This window comes from Phyllostomus discolor, chromosome 2 (genome assembly GCF_004126475.2).
Source record: "Phyllostomus discolor isolate MPI-MPIP mPhyDis1 chromosome 2, mPhyDis1.pri.v3, whole genome shotgun sequence".
NCBI classification, from domain to species: Eukaryota; Metazoa; Chordata; class Mammalia; order Chiroptera; family Phyllostomidae; genus Phyllostomus; species Phyllostomus discolor.
This window is the reverse complement of record NC_040904.2, coordinates 102613083-102632206: the sequence shown is the minus strand read 5'-3', so window position 1 is coordinate 102632206 and position 19124 is coordinate 102613083. Positions and strand designations below refer to the sequence as shown.

Here is a 19124-nt window from a genome sequence, read left to right as displayed (position 1 = left end):
GCAGTGTGTCTGGGGCACGTCGTCCCACCTCAGGTATTGTGCTTGGACCAGACGTCGTCTCGCCCACTGCCCTTTTCACAGTGACATTCCCGCTTATGTAGCAAAGGCCACTGGCATATGTTCAGTATCTCTTGGTCCCATTGAATGCTGAATGTCTAAAATTCTCTACTCTTCCATTTATTCCCTTACTTTCTATTTTAAATATTTCTGTAGGTGGATTTGCATCACCTTCACATTTAAAACTAGCATCTCTCCTAAAGGTAGAAAACCTTATTATTTGATTGTTAATCGGGCTCTGTCAAACTTTAGACAACTCCTAGTCAAATGCTGCAGCACTTTAATGTCACTTTCAACGGACACTTAAAGATGGTTACCTTCCCCATAGCTAGATGGTTTGTTTTGCCATTGCTTATCTTTTGCATGGGGGGTTCTGGCAACATCAGATTATCCACTCTTATCTTACTATGTTTCTGTCTCTCCCTTTCCAACATTTTCTTGAGTTGTATATGAAGAGTTTATTTCAAAATATTGAAAAATATATAGATCTTTTTATGTCACTGTAGACTCACTTCCGACAGAGCATGTTGCATCTTGCTCCCATTGACTTAGATCTTTTGTGGCCCTCAAAAACCCCACTGGGGCTCATCTGTTCAAAATGTATTCTACCACTGTTCTTTGGAAACTAAGTCAGTTTCATTGAAAAGTGAAAACAATGGACATCTTAAGCCATGCAAGCCAGCATTGCCACCATTTCCTACAGAACGTAGCACCCATTGTCATTTAATACAGGGTGTGGCAAAGGTAGGTTTGCAGTTGTGAGTATGCAAAAGTTTATTCTCGTATTGTTAATTATTGTATTATTTTCCATAGAAACAACTGTGAGCCTGGTTTTCTCCCCTCCCTGTAGTTGACTAGATTCCTCCACAAATCAGGAAGTTGGTTTCATTTGTCTTTAAGGTTAATCTTTGTCTCCTCTGGGCTCTGCTCCTTGTGGTGACTCTGCCCCTGATACCCCTTTCTAAAGCTTCTTAGGACCTTTTCTTTTGCTCCCTTGCTCCAAGAGCAAAATCTGACATCCACCATTCCTGTTGTCAGTTCCGTTAGGAGAGAGCAGTTATACCCAGCAGACTCTCCAGAGCACTGCACAGGTCCCTTCATTTGGGGAAACCTCACTCCAGAGGGGAGGCCAGGGCAGACCTGCCAGCCTACCCCAGCCTAGACTGTCCTGGCGATGCCTGGTCCATTCAGGCTTGAGCACTGTCAGCTTCTGTTCCCTTTGCCCCAGAACTTCCAAATCTTAGGTTTTCCAATGCATTTTACAGCTCAGTAGGTCTTTTTAAATATTGTTGCTCCCCCCTCATTTAATTAATGTTCTAGATGCATTGGCAGTGTCTCCTACTTTATTCCTATTTTTTATAATGAAGTTTCTGACAAGATATTTCTTGTTGGAACACATCATCTTCAAGGATAAGATGTTCTGTATCATTAGGTAGCATCTGTATGTATTGCTACTACTTACAGAGAGTAGGAAGCCTGTTTAGAGGCAGATCTGGCTGCTTGCAGTCCTGAGATTAACGAAGGCACTTGACTTTTGGCATTTGGAGACTGTCATAGAAAAGGAATGAGAGTGAAGGAAGGAAGGAAAAAAATTGTTACCTTGGGTGTGAAATAGTCTCCCAGATAAGCACATGAGATTTTGCAGGCTGGGAGCCTGAGCGGTTTCAGCTTTATCACATGTGTCATCAGCTTGAATGCAGAATAACAGTGGGGGGGAGCTGTGTTCCACAGAACTGTGCTGTCAAGGAGTATCGTCAGTAGTGAGTTACCAGTAGTGAATTCCAGCATTCAAACCAGTTTTCATCCATGGTTTGAAGGTGGAATGAATTAAGATGCTTATTTAAACCATTTATTTCAAGCCAAAAAAAATTAATAACTTTTTAGTACTATGTAGTGATGAAACATGTTGCTTACCAAATTTTTCTAAATTGGTGTTCCATTTCCCAGCACTGTCCAGTAGGACTTCCCGCAGTTGAAGAAGTGTTCTCCTCTGTGCTGTTCAATACAGTACTACTTGCTGTATGTGAATGCATGTTGAACCCCTGAAATGAGGTTAGTGTGAATGTTACAGAAGGCAGGGGGGCCAAGGAACAATATGCTATTACCGAAAGGAACCCTCCAGGTTCGTTATGTCCTCCGCCTTATAGGAAAGACATCTCTCAATGCCAGAGATTCATGAAAAGGAAAGGAAATGTTTATTTAATGCTGTACAGACTTAAAATAGTGACCTAATGTCTTCATCAAAATCCCAAAGTCCCTTAAAACACCCACAAACACACACAGTCCTTCCTTCATCCTTTGCCCAGTCTGGGGTACCGTATCTCAGGAAAAGAAATAGAAGTCCGTGGCTCAGGCAGCCCCCAGTTCTTCCCAGTAATCCGTCTCGGATGGTAGGCCTCCCTCGGTTCCCAGCACCATCAGCTGTGTCGCTGGGATCTCTGCTAAAGCCGGGTGGTGGTTCCCCTTTCTAAAGCTGTGGGGGTCCCCATGCTGGCAAAGCAGCATGGCTCTCCCCTCTATTGCCACAGCCACATGGTTCTCTGCACTGCCACAGCCGCGTGGTCCTCTTTGCAAAATGGCCATGGGAGTTCCCACTCTGGCAAAGCCGCACGGTTCTCCCTCACAGGGCTGTGGCCCTCTTTCCGCCATGGCTGTGAGGAAGGGAGTTGCCATTCTGCCAAAGCCGCATGGTGGTTCCCCCTACTAAAGCTGCGGGGGTCCCCACTCTGGCAAAGCCGCATGGTTCTCCCTCCAAAAGCTGCTGCGTCTAGGTTTAAATCCCCGCGCTAATCTTCCTCTGCAGCCCCATTTCCGGCTCCTCCCACAATTGGCTACACTTGCCAGCGTGCCCATATCCTTCCAGCTTTACTGGGCTGCCATCATGAGTCTGGGCAGGCGTGGCCTCATGTCATGGAGCCAGTCTTCTCCAAGCTCCCACACAGGTGCTGTAACTCAGGGGATCTGCCCCCCAGTTACGTGTTGGTGGGGAAGTTACTTCCATTCTGCTGGCTCAGAGCATGGCCACAGCTATTTAACATATCTATGTAACCAGTTAAAGGTTATAGATGTGTTAAATGACCACACCAGAGGTTAGCTGCAAAGCTATTGCTGTGCAAAACAGCTCTCAGTGGCCCTGCTCCATATGTCTTTTCCCCCAACCCACACCTGTGCGGGGGAGGGGTGAGGACATCCTAATATTTCCTGGACACCTTGAGTTCTGGACCCCATTCCAAATCCCTTTGGGGGGCCCCCCTCTTGGCTGCACCCTGTAACATGAATGAGGACCTGCATTTTCATTTCATTTATTTTATTTTAAATAGTGTCATGTGATTGAAGGTCACCCCGTTGGGCAGTGCAGCTATCGCTATTTAGTGTTCAGTGTAATATTTACCATTCTCTTGATTTGAGTCAATTAGGTTTTCATATATTTTATCTCATGTATACATGACTGTATGATTTTTTAAGAAATCAAAAGGTAGCCCTGCTGGTGTGGCTCAGTGGATTGAGTGTCAGTCTGTGAACTGAAAGGTCGTCAGTTCTGGTTCTGGTCAGGACACATGTCTGGGATGGGGGCCGGGTCCCTGGTTGGGGGCATGCAAGATGTTTCTCTCTCTCATCTCTCAGGGATCAATGTTTCTCTCCTTCTTCCTCCCTCCCTTTCCTCCTTTCTAAAAATGAATAAAATATTTAAAAAAAGAAAAATCAAAAGGTTAAAGCAAATTTATATGGTATGTTTGGTGTGCTGTGTTCTTTACATCTGGGGATGTTTTTAGTACCCAAGATTAAATTGTTATAAAAATCCTAATTTCAGCCCTGGCTGCTGTAGCTCAGTGGACTGAGCATGGGCTGTGAACCAGAGGGTCTCTGGTTCAATTCCTGGGCAGGGCACATGCCTGGGTTGTGGGCCAGGTCCACAGTGGAGCCCATGTGAGAGGCAACCACACATTGATGTTTCTCTCTCTCTCTTTCTCCCTCCCTTCACCTCTGTCTAAAAATAAATAAATAAATCTTTTAAAAATCCTAATTTTAGGTGTGGGAAACGGTGTGGATGGTCATGTCATCTGTAGGGCAGCAGGTGATGGGCTGGTGAGGCTGAGACCACGTGGTGCCACCCTTCAGAGGCCCACAGCTCGGCCTCTGCAACGAGCTCGCCATGGCAGCATGCCCCCGGGTTTACCCTTGTTGAAAAGAATTTCACAGGCCTTTGCTCTCCTACCTTGTTAAAAGATGCTATAGAAGAATATTCAACATTATTGTCCTAATGAGCTCAGAGATTCTCATTTCAGACTGTGAAAGTGAGAGAATGGGCATGCTTCATGAGCATTGCTAACATATGTCAGCAAGTCAAGGAAAGTTAAAGATTGTTACCTGTAAACTGTTTTTAAACACGTGTGACCCACAGTACCCTGAGTGGCATTTTCAAAGTGTCGATTAATGTTCACTTGAAAAGTTGCAATATGTGGCAGGAGGAACTCTCTTAAATTACCTGTTCCTTTGCCAGATTGGTTCTTTATATACTGTAGCTTTTCAAATATAGCTTTAAGCATGCATATGGAGTATCAAACAGCTTAATTAAAAACATGTAAATGGACAAGAGTACAAGTATATTCACCTTCCTGACAGTTGGTCGGTACCGTGAACACAGCAGGTAACTGGTCCCTTTGGGAATCTTGGAGAAATCGTCACGTCCTCCCTGCTCCTGTGCAGTACATATACAGCATAGTTCAGTTTTTCCAGGAAGAGGGTTCAGTAACCTTTTTTACTTACCCATGTGAAGAAGCCCGATGTAGTCAGGAAAGTTTCATGACAAGTTGTGTTGCATCGTGGATAAAATAAAGTATGTTACTAAGTTGTCTGCATTTTCCAGAGAGAGGACCCTTTCCAAGTCTGAAGTGAAACCCTGGTGCCGTTCGGGAATGTGTAAGATGTGACTTGGTATGCCTGTGTGGATGCATGCTGAGAGTGAGCTTTGCATTTTAGAGGGGGGAATAACTAATTATTAAGCTTGATGCATTAAAGAATTTTGTTTTCTTCAGATTGCTACCATAAATGTTTGTTTTTAACAGGATGAGTTTTGGCATCTTCTCCCTTTTACTTTATTTTTCCCTGGCAAGACATTACCAGAGAAACCAAAGACCTGAAAATTGTGCCTTTTTTGCCTTCAGCATTGGTGCTGCCTTGTTTGGATCAGGTTTAAGCAATCCTTTGTCGAGGCTGTCGCCTCAAAGAAAAGTATGTTCGAAGCCTCACGTGTAAAAACTAAGCAAACTAACCAAATTTTTAAATAATATCTTATAACTCTTCAAAGTTTAGTTTTCAAATGTTACATTTGTGTGGCGCTTTGCCACCTACAGCAGAGGCCATCACCTGGCAACAGGCACCTGTCCACAGATGGGCTTTAAAAGCTCAGGAGAAACAGTGACCAGATGGTGCATGCTCCATTGCCCAAGAACCAGTGAGTGCTGAATGCACCCGGGGTTAGCAGTCTGAATTTTTTAAAGAAAAGGCAGAAATCCAGATTTTTCTTAACCATGGACTCTCCCAATTTTAAAATTGGGATCAAATATTTTTAAAGCACTGGACATGCCCAAAGAAAACACCAGTGGGCTAGGACCATGGGCCACTGTGTTAATACTTCTGCTCCAGAAGATGGTATACATAGCCTTCGTTTCTATTTCCTGTCCTACTGAGATTTCTGCGATGATTAACCTGTTGTAATAGAATGGAAAGAACCATGATGTTTCACATATACATGGTCATTTTCATGTCATTTTGACATGTCAGTTACATGTATGACCATGACCCATCCTGCCCTCTATTGTGCTGGGTGGGCATATTGTGGTACTGTATTTGGAGGTTTGGGGGCACAGACTGTGGGTCGAGTGTGCCCAGCCCTCCCCACGGGCCCACAGTAACCTATTATTGTGATCCTAGACTAGATTAAATAATACGATGAAGGTTGGGACTAAATATGATCTCATTCTGGTGGGCTCTCCATGCTTGGGTTGCATTGAAAGAAACAGTTGCATGAAAGCTTTCCAGTTAATAACATGCTCTTTGGAAGTGAGATGATCAAACAGAACTCAGGAAGAATATTGGGAAAGGCTAGCAGCTGGTGAGATGCATAGACATCCTAAAGTTGGTAGAAGTATATTATTAACCTTCAAGAAGAGGGAGAGATGGTGACTCTTAAACAACAAAAAGCAAAACAAAACATTATCTTGCTTTTTAAGCCATAGAGACAGGCAGCAGCCACCTGTATTGTGTCAAAGCATTGGCTAGCATACATAGTAGGAACTTAATATTTGTTGAATCGAATTTTTCTTTTCATGGAATAACTGCCATTTATTAAATGGCTAGCACTTTGCTAAGCTCTTGCTATGTCTTCCTAAGTCTACAATAGCCATGCTTCTCTGAGTCTGTGGAGGAAGCTGAGAGTCAGAGAGAGTAAGTCCCTTGCCTCAGAACGTGCAGACCGGAGGTCTCACTAACCAGAGGAGAGGTGAATTGCAGTAACTAGCTAGACTTATTGAGGAACCTTCCACCCTTACATCTTGTTTTTCAGGAAATGGGCTGGATACATTAAAGCTGGATTAACAGTTTAGCTTCAGATCTGCATGTCTGACTTTGTTGTAAATGCAGAATTGATCGGGCATTGTTTGTGGATTGCACGCTTATACATTTTTCTGATTGCATGTTCAAGAAAGTTGATTTCAGGACCAAGAGTTGTTTTGGTAGGCCAAAACATTTAACTAGATCAAAAAATAGTCCACAGTTACTGTGTTGTAATAGAATTTTTAAGCCAGTTTTCTTTGTCACTGTAGATTTTTTAAAAATCTATGTAGATGCATATTTTTCTCTCCTTAAAAATATGTAACTCACATTTTCCAATAAAAAAGGAATAGTATTTTTTGGTTTGTTTTCCATGTACCCTATCATGGATTTTAATAAATATTAATCATGAATTGTCATGTGGAAAAGACTAATACTGATCCAAACACCCTTTTTTTAAAAAACTACCACATGTCAATATTTGTTACATTTCAATTTCTTTCTTATCAGAGATGAAATCTCTTGAGAACTAAATGAGTTACATTTTTGTTCAAAAAGCTTAATAAAATTACAGGAAGGGCCAGGATTGTGGTCAGAATTGTCCTGCACTCCAGCCCAAGCCCTCAACTGAATGCACAGTGGACATCAGCTCTGAGGTCCTGGACCTCGCTCTGACTGGGGGGCCGCCCTCCCTACCCAAGGCTGTTCCAGCTATGGCTCGGACTGTGGATGGGTCATCTATCCATTGATTCATTCTCATTCACTCAGCAAATATCGATTCAGTATCATCTATGCTCTGGGTATTGTGCCAAGCACTAGGATACAAGAAAAAGGAAGTTCATGGGTATTGCCCTCACGGGGCTCCAGCATAGCGCAGGAGAAAAACAGACAGCAGTACCATACGGTGGGATATCTGATAAAGCAGAGGAAGGATGGTGCAGGGACCACACGTCACACCTCTGCTGTCCCAGTTGAGGGTCTTCACTAGCCTGCTGCAGTTCCTCAGGAATGGTTCCAGTTTCCCCTCACGAGGGGTCTTGGGGACTCAATGAATTAATACATATAAAGCACTTAGGACAGTGTCTGGCACTTAGTAAGTGCTTAGTCAGTGGGAGCTACATATTAGCTATGATGTAACCTAATCTTTCCAAAAATATGTTAGTGACAAATTAGGGTGTTTTGAATTATTTTCTATATCCCAAGGTTTAAAACAGATATTGACTTTTCACATAGAAATGAATGTTTTTTGTACTTATTAAAATAGTTTTACAGTTAACAGGTGAAATTTATACATAATTACCTTTATCATTCTTAAGGTGAAAATTTATACATAATTACCTTCATCATACCTAAGGAATAATTAGCCCAGCTAAGGGGATTTATTATTATCTTAATCATTATTACCCTAATCTAAAGCATTTATTAAAAATTTGATTTTGCCTTGTAACTAAGCTAACCCCTCTTCAAAGCACTTTTATAGACCTTCCCTCAGGGTACTATTTACTGAGATAATAGTAACGTTGATACAAATTGAGGGTCAGCATTAAATCTGTTACTCTTTCTCAAGTTACCCTCTCTTCATGTGCTCTCATTTATGTGTATTGTTATAGATGTTCTAATGTCTGTTTTGAGGCTATATAGCATGGCTCTCCAAGAGATTTGGAGACGCCATATCAAAAACAGTGCATCTAGAAACAAGATGATGGTTGTATTTGCCTACAGAGTGGGTGCTTAGTGTCTAAATGGTTTTTTGAGAAAAGTTCCAATTGACAGAAAAGTCGCCAGAACAGTACAAAAAACTCTCATATTCCCATCACTCAGGTTCCCCCACTGTTGGCATGTCACTGCATGTCCCGTGGCCTGCTCTGCTGCATTGATACACCGATTGTCATTCGTCTCATTCTGAACCTTGAGAGCAAGCTGTGCCTGATGTCCTGTCACCCAGAACATGGAACACTCCTGTACGTGTTGCCCACACTCTGCTCCAGGCAGGAGGCCAGGGTTGATACAACAGTCTCCATTCAGGTTTTACCAACTAGCCAAACAGTCTTTTTTTTTCTTTCCAGAATAGCAAGTATTTACTTAGTATATTCTATACTCCAGGTATTATGTGAGCACTAGGGGAAAGGAGCAACTGGTACAGTGGTATTCCTGCCACAGATGTGTCACATTTGGGTGGCAGGTCTCTTCAGACCCATCCTTCTGGAAGAGCTTCGTAGCCTCGCTGTGTCTCTCACATCCTTGACAGTTGTAAAGAGCAAAGGCCTTAATTTCTGTCGAGTGATCCTCACCCTAGATCCGCCCAGCATTCCCTCCTGACTAGGTGAAGCCATGCCCTCCTGACAGGAATACCACAGAAATGGCGTTGCGCCCCTCTCAGGGCAACATGCAAGGTGGCAGTGCCATGACCACCCACCAACCCCTGGTGATGTTGGCCCTGCCTACCTGCTCCTAGCTGTGTTGGCCAGCTTTCTCCACCCTCAGTCACTGTTTTCCTCTTTTTGTTGATTTGTATTTGGTGGGAATGACTCCTGCCTGCATGAGCCACCTCTGATGGTTACCACATGGTGATTCTCTATTTCCGTCATTTCTTTTACATGTATCAGTTGGTATCCTGCCATAAAGAATAGCTTTCCCCTTCCCCATTTGTTTACTTTATTTACAGCAACTTGGACTCGTTAATTTTATATAGTCCAGTGGGTTGTGATTCACTTTGATGCTGAAATTGTTTGTGATTTGGCCGGTGGGAGGCCTCTTTCCTTGTCCTTTTGGCTTGTCTCCATCATTTGTTGAGCATTTGCTTACTTTCCAACAAAAAAGATTTCTAGACTCATCTTGTACTTTCCCTGCTCCAGCCCTGGGATCAGCCATTTTGCCAAGGAGCCTGGTTTCTCATAGTTGAGGACGGTATCCAAAAACCAGTGTATGCGCAGTTGAGGTGCTCCTTGCTACTGAAATATTATTGCTTGTTCTCTCAATAGAGAAAGCTAGTATATACGTATATGTATATAGATACATATACACACACATATTATACATACATATGTACTCATACACATTATATCTAAAAGTATTCATAGACCTGTGTGTATATAAATAATCTTGAGTTTATATCAGTCCTCCAGTTACCATCCTGTACCTTGGCATTCTCCCTTCCATTTTGTAGAGATCTTCTCCAACAGTGAGAAGTCCATTTCTTAACAATATATTGGTTTATTTGTTCATTTACTTACTTCCTCCACATAACTGATTTCCCCACCACACCAGTCATCCCTTCTACCCATCACCTCTGTGTTGCTCGCCTCCTCATCCTCAGTTGCTAGGCCTCTGGTTCTCACCTGAGGGTAGCCCCCAGGCCTTCCCTCACATTGCCACATCTTTGGCCTGCGGGCCCACAGGCCCACATGCTCCCCAACCTTCCTCATCACCTTGAGCTTCCAGCTGCCATGCTGACTCCTCCATGAGGGGAAGGGAAAGAGACACTTTGGAGAATCTTAACACCCACCCAAAGACATATTTGAGATGTTTGGGATGATCGCTTCTCTGGAAAACCAAAGGCTTGCCTTGGGAGGTATTCTTTCTTTTTTTTTTTCTAATTTTTTAAAATCTTTGGTTTATGAGTCTGTTCTCATTTTTTTCTTTTGTTTTTTTAAAATTCTTTTTCTATTATGGTTGTCCCAATTTTTCCCCCTTTGCCCTCCTCTATCCCACCCACCCCCTACTCCCACAGTCCATCCCCACACCATTGTCTGTGTCCATGGGTCATTCATGCATGTTCTTTGTCTATTACCTTCCCCTTCCTTCCACCATTATCCCCTTCCCCCAGTCACTTTCAGTCTGTTCCACATTCCCATGCCTGTGGTTCTATGTTGCTTGTTAGTTTATTTTGTTCATTAGATTCCTCTTATAAGTGAAATCATATGGTATTTGTCTTTCAATGACTGGCTTATTTCTCTTAACATAATAGTCTCCAGTTCTATCCATGCTGTTGCAAAGGGTAGGAGTTCCTTCTTTTTTTTTTTCTTCTGTGTAGTATCACATTGTGTAAATGTACCAGTTTTTTAATCCATTCATCTCTTGGTGGGCACTTAGACTGTTTCCAACATTTGGTTATTGTAAATAGCACTGCTAGGAACTCAGGGGTGCGTAGGTTCTTTTGAATTAGTGTTTTGGGATTCTTAGGGTATATTCCCAGCAGTGGAGTTGCTGGGCCATAAGGCAGTTCTACTTTTAATTTTTTGAGGAAATTCCATACTATTTTTCACAGTGGCTGCACCAGTCTCCATTCCCACCAACAGTGCACTGGGGTTCCCTTTTCTCCACATTCTTGCCAACACTTGTTATTTGTAGATTTATTAATGATGGCCATTCTGAGAGGTATGAGGTGATATCTCATTGTGGTTTTAATTTGCATCTCTCTGATGACTAGTGATGCTGAGCATTTTTTCATATCTATGGGCCATCTGTATGTCCTCCTTGGAGAAGGATCTATTCAGGTCCTTTGCCCATTTTTTTTTACCATTTTTTAAAATTTTAGTTGTTCAAGTACAGTTTTCTGCCTTTTACTCCCATCCCAGCTCACCCCCCAGTCTTTGCCCATTTTTTAATTGGATCATTTGTCTTCCTGGTGTTGAGTCGTATGAATTCTTTGTATATTTTGGAGATCAAAACCCTGTCCAATGTATCATTGGCAAATATGTTCTCCCATAAGGTTGGTTTCCTTTTAATTTTGCTGATGTTTTCTTTAGCCATGCAGAAGCTTTTTAATTTGATGTAGTCCCATTTGTTTATTTTTCCTTTATTTCCCTTGCCCTAGGAGATATATCAGCAAAAATATTGCTATGTGGGATATCTGAAATTTTACTGCCTATGTTTTTCCTCTAGGACGTTTATGGTGTCCCAACTTATATTTAAGTCTTTTATTCATTTTGAGTTTATTGTGGTGTATGGTATAAGATGATGGTCTAGCTTCAGTTTTTGCATATATTAGTCCAGTTCTCCCAGGACCATTTGTTGAAGAGGCTGTTTTTACTGCGTTTTAAGCTTCTGCCCTTTTGTCAAATATTGATTGACCATAAAGACATAGGTTTATTTCTGGGCTCTCTATTCTGTTCCATTGATCTTTGTATCTGTTCTTATGCCAGTACTAGACTGTTTTGATGACAGTGGCCTTGTAGTATAGTTTGATATCATTTATTTTGTATTTTGGGTTCTGCATAGCAGAGACAGAAAACAGAAACAAACTTTGAGATAGATTTTTAGAGGTCTTGACAATAAGTTAAACCCATGACATAAAACAGGACTGGGAAAAAAAAAAACAGTGAAGACTATTGGCAAAGCAGGGCTCAAGGAAAAAGATTCACACTAACTTTAGGCAATTCATTAGCACTTGTTCTAAGTTCTTGTGTTGGATTCTATCTTGGGTCAGTCAATTAACAACCGAAAGTCATTTCATGGACATACTATAAACATGACTCTGGACAGCAATGGCCCGTATGTAATCTTTATACTTTACTCAGTCCTTTTCAGTGAGCGAGTTCCACTCGGTCATTCTGGTATCCCAAATTCTATTTAGTGATCCCTCTTCAGCAGTGGGTCACTTTTTTTTAAGAACTAACGTCTTTCCTGATACCAGACAGTGATTGCATTTACCTTATCTGTTCTCCAGGCTCTTGTATACAGGTTGGTTCGAAGGTTTCTTGACTTCACAAGAGACATGTTCTCTCCATAAGCAAGGTGGGGGGGGGGGGTGTGGGTACATGTGTACACATGTGTGTTTAAGACCTAAAGACCAAGAAGAAAAATTAGAACTATTCAGTGTCAGGACGCAACTTCAGTTCAAACTTCCGTAAGCTCTCTTTTCTCATCTGTAAAATGTGAGTTCATTGAAGCAAATTAAGTCCTTAGCGTATAGTAAGAGTTCGGTAACTATTAGGTATTATTTTTACTGCCGTTGTCACTATAATTATTAAAAAGAGATTATTTTTTAATGCTTAAAATTAGGCAAAGGACTTGCATGGACATTTCTCAAAAGAAGATATGCAGATGACCAGTAGGAACATGAAAATGTGCTCAACATCACTAACCACTGGGAGAGTGCGTATCCAGACCACAGCACCACTTTATACTCGTGAGATGGCTGCAGTCCAGCCGAAAGAAAAATAAGTTGTAGTGAAGGTGTGAAGAGATTGGAACCCTTGTTACTGTCGGCAGGAATGGAAAATGGTGCGGCCACTGTGGAAAAGAGTGTGGCAGTTGCTCAAAAAGTTAAACATAGGATCACCATATGATCTAGGAATTCCACTTCTTGAAAATAGGTATGAAACATACCTGTGCACCCATGTTCATAGCAGCGCTGTTCATACCAGCCGAAAGGGAGAAGCAGCTCAAACACCCATGAGATGGATGGACAAACAAAATGTGGTATTTACATACAATGGGGTGTTATTATTCAGCCTTAAAAGAAAGGAAATTCTGATACAGCCTACAACATGGATGAACCTTGAAAGCATTATGCTAAATGAAGTAAACCAGACACCGAAACACACATGTTGTATGATTACACTTAAATGAGATAGACCTAGAATAAGCCAGTTTTTAAAGACTGAGTTTAGAATAGCAGTTACCAGGGGCTAGAGGGAGGGAGAAGTGGGTATGTTACTTAATGAGTGTGTTTTGTTTAGGATGATAAAAAAGCTCTCAAAATGGATAGGGGTGTAATGGTTACACATCATGGTGAATGTACTTAATGCCACCTATTTATACACTTAAAAATGGTTAAGTGATAAATTTTATGTTATGTATATTTTATCATAAACAAAAAGATTGCTGAGATATTAGGGTCACATAACGTGAAAACTTGCCTACCCATGTTCTCACAGGAGTACTTCCTGTGGTCAGTGTCTGCTGATGATAGAGGCACTGCTCTGCCCACACCCAACACCCACCCTCCACCCCAGCAGCACACACACGCGGCCTGCCAGGAAGGAAGCCTGAAGAATGGCGTGCGCAGGAGTGAACAGGAAGGGAAAGCTGGCTGGTCGGAGGGACCTAAAACAGGGGTTGGCCTGTGAGTCCAATCTAGCCTGCACCGTTCAATGATTTCACATCTTTAAAGGGTGTGAAAACAACAAAGAAGAATATGTGACAAGGACTACATAAGACATACAGCCTAAAATGTATGTTCTTTTGTCCTTTTTAGGAAAAGTTTGTTGACACCTGTTCTCAAACGTTGCCATGGACTGAATTGTGTCCCCTTAAGTTCATGTGTGAAACCTCTGAGCCCCAATGTGCTAGTATTTGGAGATGGGGTCTTTGGGAAGTGATTAGGTTTATACTTTTTTTTTTTTGGCTTGACTGATTTTAGAGAGGGGAAGGGAGAGCATGTGTTCTGACTAGGGATAGAACCCACAACCTTTCAGTCTCCCAGAAAGTGCTCCAACACACTGAGCCACACTGGCCAGAGTGGGAGGTGGTTAGGCTCAGATGAGGTTCTGGGCACTAGTGCCCTTATAAGAGATACCTTAGAGAGCTTCCTCTCTCCCTCCCATCCATGTGAGAACATAGTGATAAGGCAGCCTGCTGCAGATCAGGAAGAGGGGCCTCACCAGGAACCAAGCACACTGGCACCTGATCTTGGACTTCAGACTCTGAACCTAAGAAAAAACATTTCTGTTGTTTAAGCCACCCAGTGTATGTGTTGTTATGGCAGCCAGAACAGACTGAGGTAAACATACCCTTCACAGTTTTGCCAAGAACAGACTCTACTACTCACTTCTTTGATTTTATCAAAATGTCTTTGCTTCATGAATGAAAGGATTATTAAGAAGAGGAAAGAAACCCTGGCCGGGTGGTACAGTTGGTTGTAGCGTCATCCTGTACACCAAGTTTGCAAGGTCAGTTCCTGGTCAGGGCACACACCTCCTAAGTTGCAAGTTCAGTCCCCAGCTGGGGTGCATACAGGAGGCATCCAAGCAATGTTTCTTTCTCTCACCCCCTTCTTCTTTTGTTAAAATCAATAAGCATATCCTCAGGGGAAGATTTTTTAAAAATAATTTTTTAAAAAGAAAAGGAAAGAAGCCCTGGCTGGCGTAGCTCAGTGGATTGAGTGCGGGCTGCGAATCAAAGCATTGCAGGTTCGATTCCCAGTCAGGGCACATGTCTGGGTTGCAGGCCACGGCCCCCAGCAACCGCACATTGGTGTTTCTCTCTCTCTCTCCTTCTCCCTCCCTTCCCTCTCTAAAAATGAATAAATAAAATCTTTAAAAAAAAAAAAAGAAAAGGAAAGAATACTCACATAAAGCATGATCAGGGGATTTTTTTTTTTTTTTGCAATAAACAGAGTGATAAGCAGCAGGTTCCAAAACGCTAAGAAGAATAGAGTTTCTACAATAGTGATTTGCTTAGGTGGCACCATCTGTTTTTCTTTGAGTGTAATAAAAATGACAGCTTTTCATGTACTGACACTCCCTAAGCCTTTTGAAGTCAAACATATGATGCTATTTGTGTGTAAAGGTTTTTCTCTTACACTTGTTTGTTTCTCCTGCTTGAATATTTTTGTAAACTCCCTTGGCTAGAGTACACAAGCCACCCACACCCAGCACCTCCTCCTTTGCTGGAGAGCAGGGGCGGAAACCTGCAGGCTTTTAGCCTAGAGGGTCCAGTATGCAGCTTATTGTACCAGGCAGAGGGGACTTCCTGCCGGGCAGGGCTGCCTGTGCCTGTGGCCCGTTTGCACCACAGTCGTGGATATGCATCTTCCAGATATGGCTTCTTCCAGACATTTTTGGCAACCTAGCCTAAACCTGCCCTTTTGTCTCCCTCTTTTCCTTTGTAAACCTGCTAAATCCTTTTCCCCTTTTCCTTTAAAAGGCACTAATATGCATTTAACAACTTATTGGAGGTAGAATTTATATACTATAAAATTCACCCATTGTAAGGGTTCAGTTTATGGCATTTAGTAAATTTTCCAAGTTTATAACCATGACCATAACCCAATTTTAGACTATTTCCATCACCACACTATGATCCCTCATGCCCTTCAAAAGTTCATTCCCATGCCTACTCCCAGCCCCAGGCAACTTGCATCTATTAGGTCTCTAGATTTGTCTTTCCTAGATATTTTACATACATGAAATCATACAAACATGGTAGTCTTTTGCATTTGGCCTTTTTCACTCAGTGTAATGCTTCTGAGGTCCATCTGTGTTATAGCATGTGTCAGCATTTCCTTTGTGTTGCTGACTCACATTCTACCATATTCTACTATATGGCTATACATTTTGCTTATCCATTCACCAGCTGCTGGACATTTGGGTCGTTTTATCTTTTGGCTGTTACAGGCAATGCTGCTATGAACATTTGAGTGCAAATCTTTATGTGGACATATTAAATCTCTTATTCTTGAAAATTAATAAAATTACATGTTTCTAGTTCTTAATTCAAAAAGCAGCTGAGCTGAAGTATTTATAATTCTAGTTCTCTGCCCCCCAAAAAACCTCTCCAAAACTAAACTGGCTTTGTTTTCACTTCAGTGAGGCTACCTGTCAGCTCTTCTCTGCGTCAGTGACCCTTGACAGAAAGGAGGCTCCTCACCTGTTAGAAAATGCCCCCAACGCCTGCTTTCAGAGAGAGAAGAGAACGGGAAAGGGGGAGGGAGGAGTGGAGAGGAATTGCTCACGTGAAGGGGCTTTGATTCAGTGCACTCCTCATGTCCAGACCTGTGCTGAGGGCTGAGGCAGCCACTGGAGATGAGGCCCGGACCCCGGAGAGCTCACCCTTGAAATGGAAGGGATGAAGGGACTCTTCCTGTTTACTCTCTCCTCTCCTGCCTACTTTGATAAAGGAAAATTAGTTATAAGGACTATTAAAGTCTCTATCCATTTTTCTTTCCAACTAGAAAAAAAATCAGCTCATGTAAGGAAATGAGTGAGAGCCAGTTGGATGCCGCTTCCATATGTGCACCCCTTTCCCAGAGAATAGCAGCCGAAGCCTCACCCACCACCCTCCAGCACTTTTCCTCCCGAGCAATCTCAGTTGAGTGTGTCCGGCGCCTGGGAGCACACAGCCTCATGAGGTGGCCTGTTTTGTTCGTCACCTGGTTTGTTCCATAGTCTGTCTTACTGTGACCCAGGCATTTTTTCTCCCCGTTAATTTTTCCATTAGTCTCATGTCCTTATACCTGTCGTACATGATTTCCTTTTTTGTGTTTTGTAGTTAACCCTCTGCTAGTTCAGGAGTTCTTGTAACTGACTCTGACCTCATTCTAAATAGATTAGGTGGGGTCTGATCTATTTAGGAGAGAGTAATTGGGATGAGATTCTTAGTGTAGCCAAATACTGGTTGGTTGCTTGCTTGCTTGGTTGATTTGAACCACCACCTACATCCTGTTGGCGCATATGAAGCTTATGGTTCACCAGAAATTCTGTATTTCTTACACTCCTAAGTTGTACTGCAGTCACTTTGTTGTTGCTGAATCATACTGTTTTACATTTAGCTTTGTTAGATTTGATCTTGCTGGGTTTTTTAATTTTTTTATTGTGGTAAAATATGCATAACATAAAATTTACATTTTAGCCATTTTTAAATCCATGGTTCAGTTGCGTTAAGTACATTCTGCTGTTCTGCAACCATCACCACCAAGCATCCCCAGAACTTTTTTCATCTTCCCACACTGAAACTCCATTTCCTCCGAACGACTGCTCCCTGTTTCCTCCCACCCCAGCCCTTGGCAACCTCTGCCCCTACTTTCTCTCTGAATTTGAGTACCACATGAGTGGGATGATACAGTATTTGCCCTTTTGTGAATGGCTTATTTTACTTAATATGTTCAAAGTTTATCCATGTCATAGCATTAGAATTACCTTATTTTTTAGGGATGAATTATATCCCATTGTATGTATATACCATATTTCGTTTATTACTTCAACTGTTGATGGACATAAGTGTTTCCTCCTTTTGGCTGTCGTGAATAATGCTGCTATTAATGTCAGTGTACAAATATGTGTTTGGGTCTCATTGATCTTACTGTTTTAATTCGTTACATTCTGCCCATTTTGTGTTAATGGGCGATTATCTGCAAATCAGATAAGCTTGATGTCTGACTTTACCCAAGTCCTTCTTAATGTGTTCTGCTTCCCATTGATCTGAAGATACCATTTGTACAAAATGGTCATTTCCCCCATCCTCAGTCTTTTTAAAATTATGACATGGTCTTTGCAGCTGGTCTGGGAACAGACTGCTTCATACTTATCCTGGGTCTGAGTTTGTTAAAATTACTTTAGTTTAAGACTAACCTGGGTGGAGGTGGGGGTCAATCAAATAACCTCCAGGCTGGATCGGAATGGGAGGTTTGGGGGGTTTTGTTTGTTACCTGTCTCCTTGAAGGTCACTAAGACTACCCAGAAACCGCTATCAGGTATCAAAAAGCAGGGAATAGGATTGAATTCATTTATTTCACAAACGTTTATGAATTCCTACTTGTGAAAAGCACAAAGTGCTTTTGGGAATCAAAAGATGAATAAAACACACTCCCAGCTTTCAAGACATTCATAGTGCAAAATATTATAATCCGAAGATCCTTAAGCAAGTCTTCACCCCATAGCTATAAAAAACATATCTACTTAAGATGAGGAGGATTGCAATGTACATCAAAAAATCAAAGTGTGCTTTGAAATTATACTTTATAGATGGTTGTTAAGCAAGGGTTTGGGGACAGACTGAAAACTGATACAGGGAAGCTTTAGAAGTGTTAGCTTTCCCTTTACTTTGGCTAACATGAGAGCACCAGGAAAACACAAAGTACTCTTGCTCTTGACACTGTAAAATTCTTATTATTTTTAGAGAATAGTCACTCTACATTTATGAAATTCTTTGTCAGAACTATTTAGTTAATAGGTATGTAAATGACTACTTACTTCATTGTGTAGGTGGATCGCTCCATGTTCACTTTCTAAGGAAGCATGTAAGTGCTAAAAACTATTAACATTGCAAATACAAAGAAGCAAGAGGTAAGGTTAGAGTGCCTTACCTTTGCTGTATCAGATGTTAGAAGCAAAGACGTAAGGTCCATCTTGTAATTAAAATGTGTTTCATTTGCTCAGTGGAATTTCTTAGTCACATCCAACTCTGACTGCCCTTTTTGGATACAAGAGAACTTCAGTGAATTGCGGTGCCGGGTTGTCTCTAATCACTGGCTTTCAAGCACAGAGGATCACGGTAGACCTAGCTGGGGTGGGTCGGATGGAGGTGTTGAAAGTTAAAACCACAATAATAGATTTTCATGCAAGATTTGGGGTGAGGCATCTAGTAAGAACATCTCTTTAAAAAACAAACAAACAAACAAAAACACCTAAGGGACGCTTTTAAAGTTTATTGTTTTTTCTGCATGAAAACAATTTCATAGGCGGTCAGGAATTCCAAAACTCTTCTGGCTTTAGCTACATGTTGTGCTCAGCATGGGAGCCTCTGTAATTCTTGAGTTAACCCAGGCCTGTCTGGGGGGAGAAGTCACCGGT

At 41.9% G+C, this 19124-nt stretch overlaps 1 protein-coding gene across 1 annotated transcript in view; it reads left to right on the top strand.

Moving 5' to 3' along the window:
- HACD2 (3-hydroxyacyl-CoA dehydratase 2) overlaps positions 1-19124 on the top strand; it is a 103601-nt gene that overhangs the window by 71655 nt on the left and 12822 nt on the right. The window lies entirely within an intron of this gene.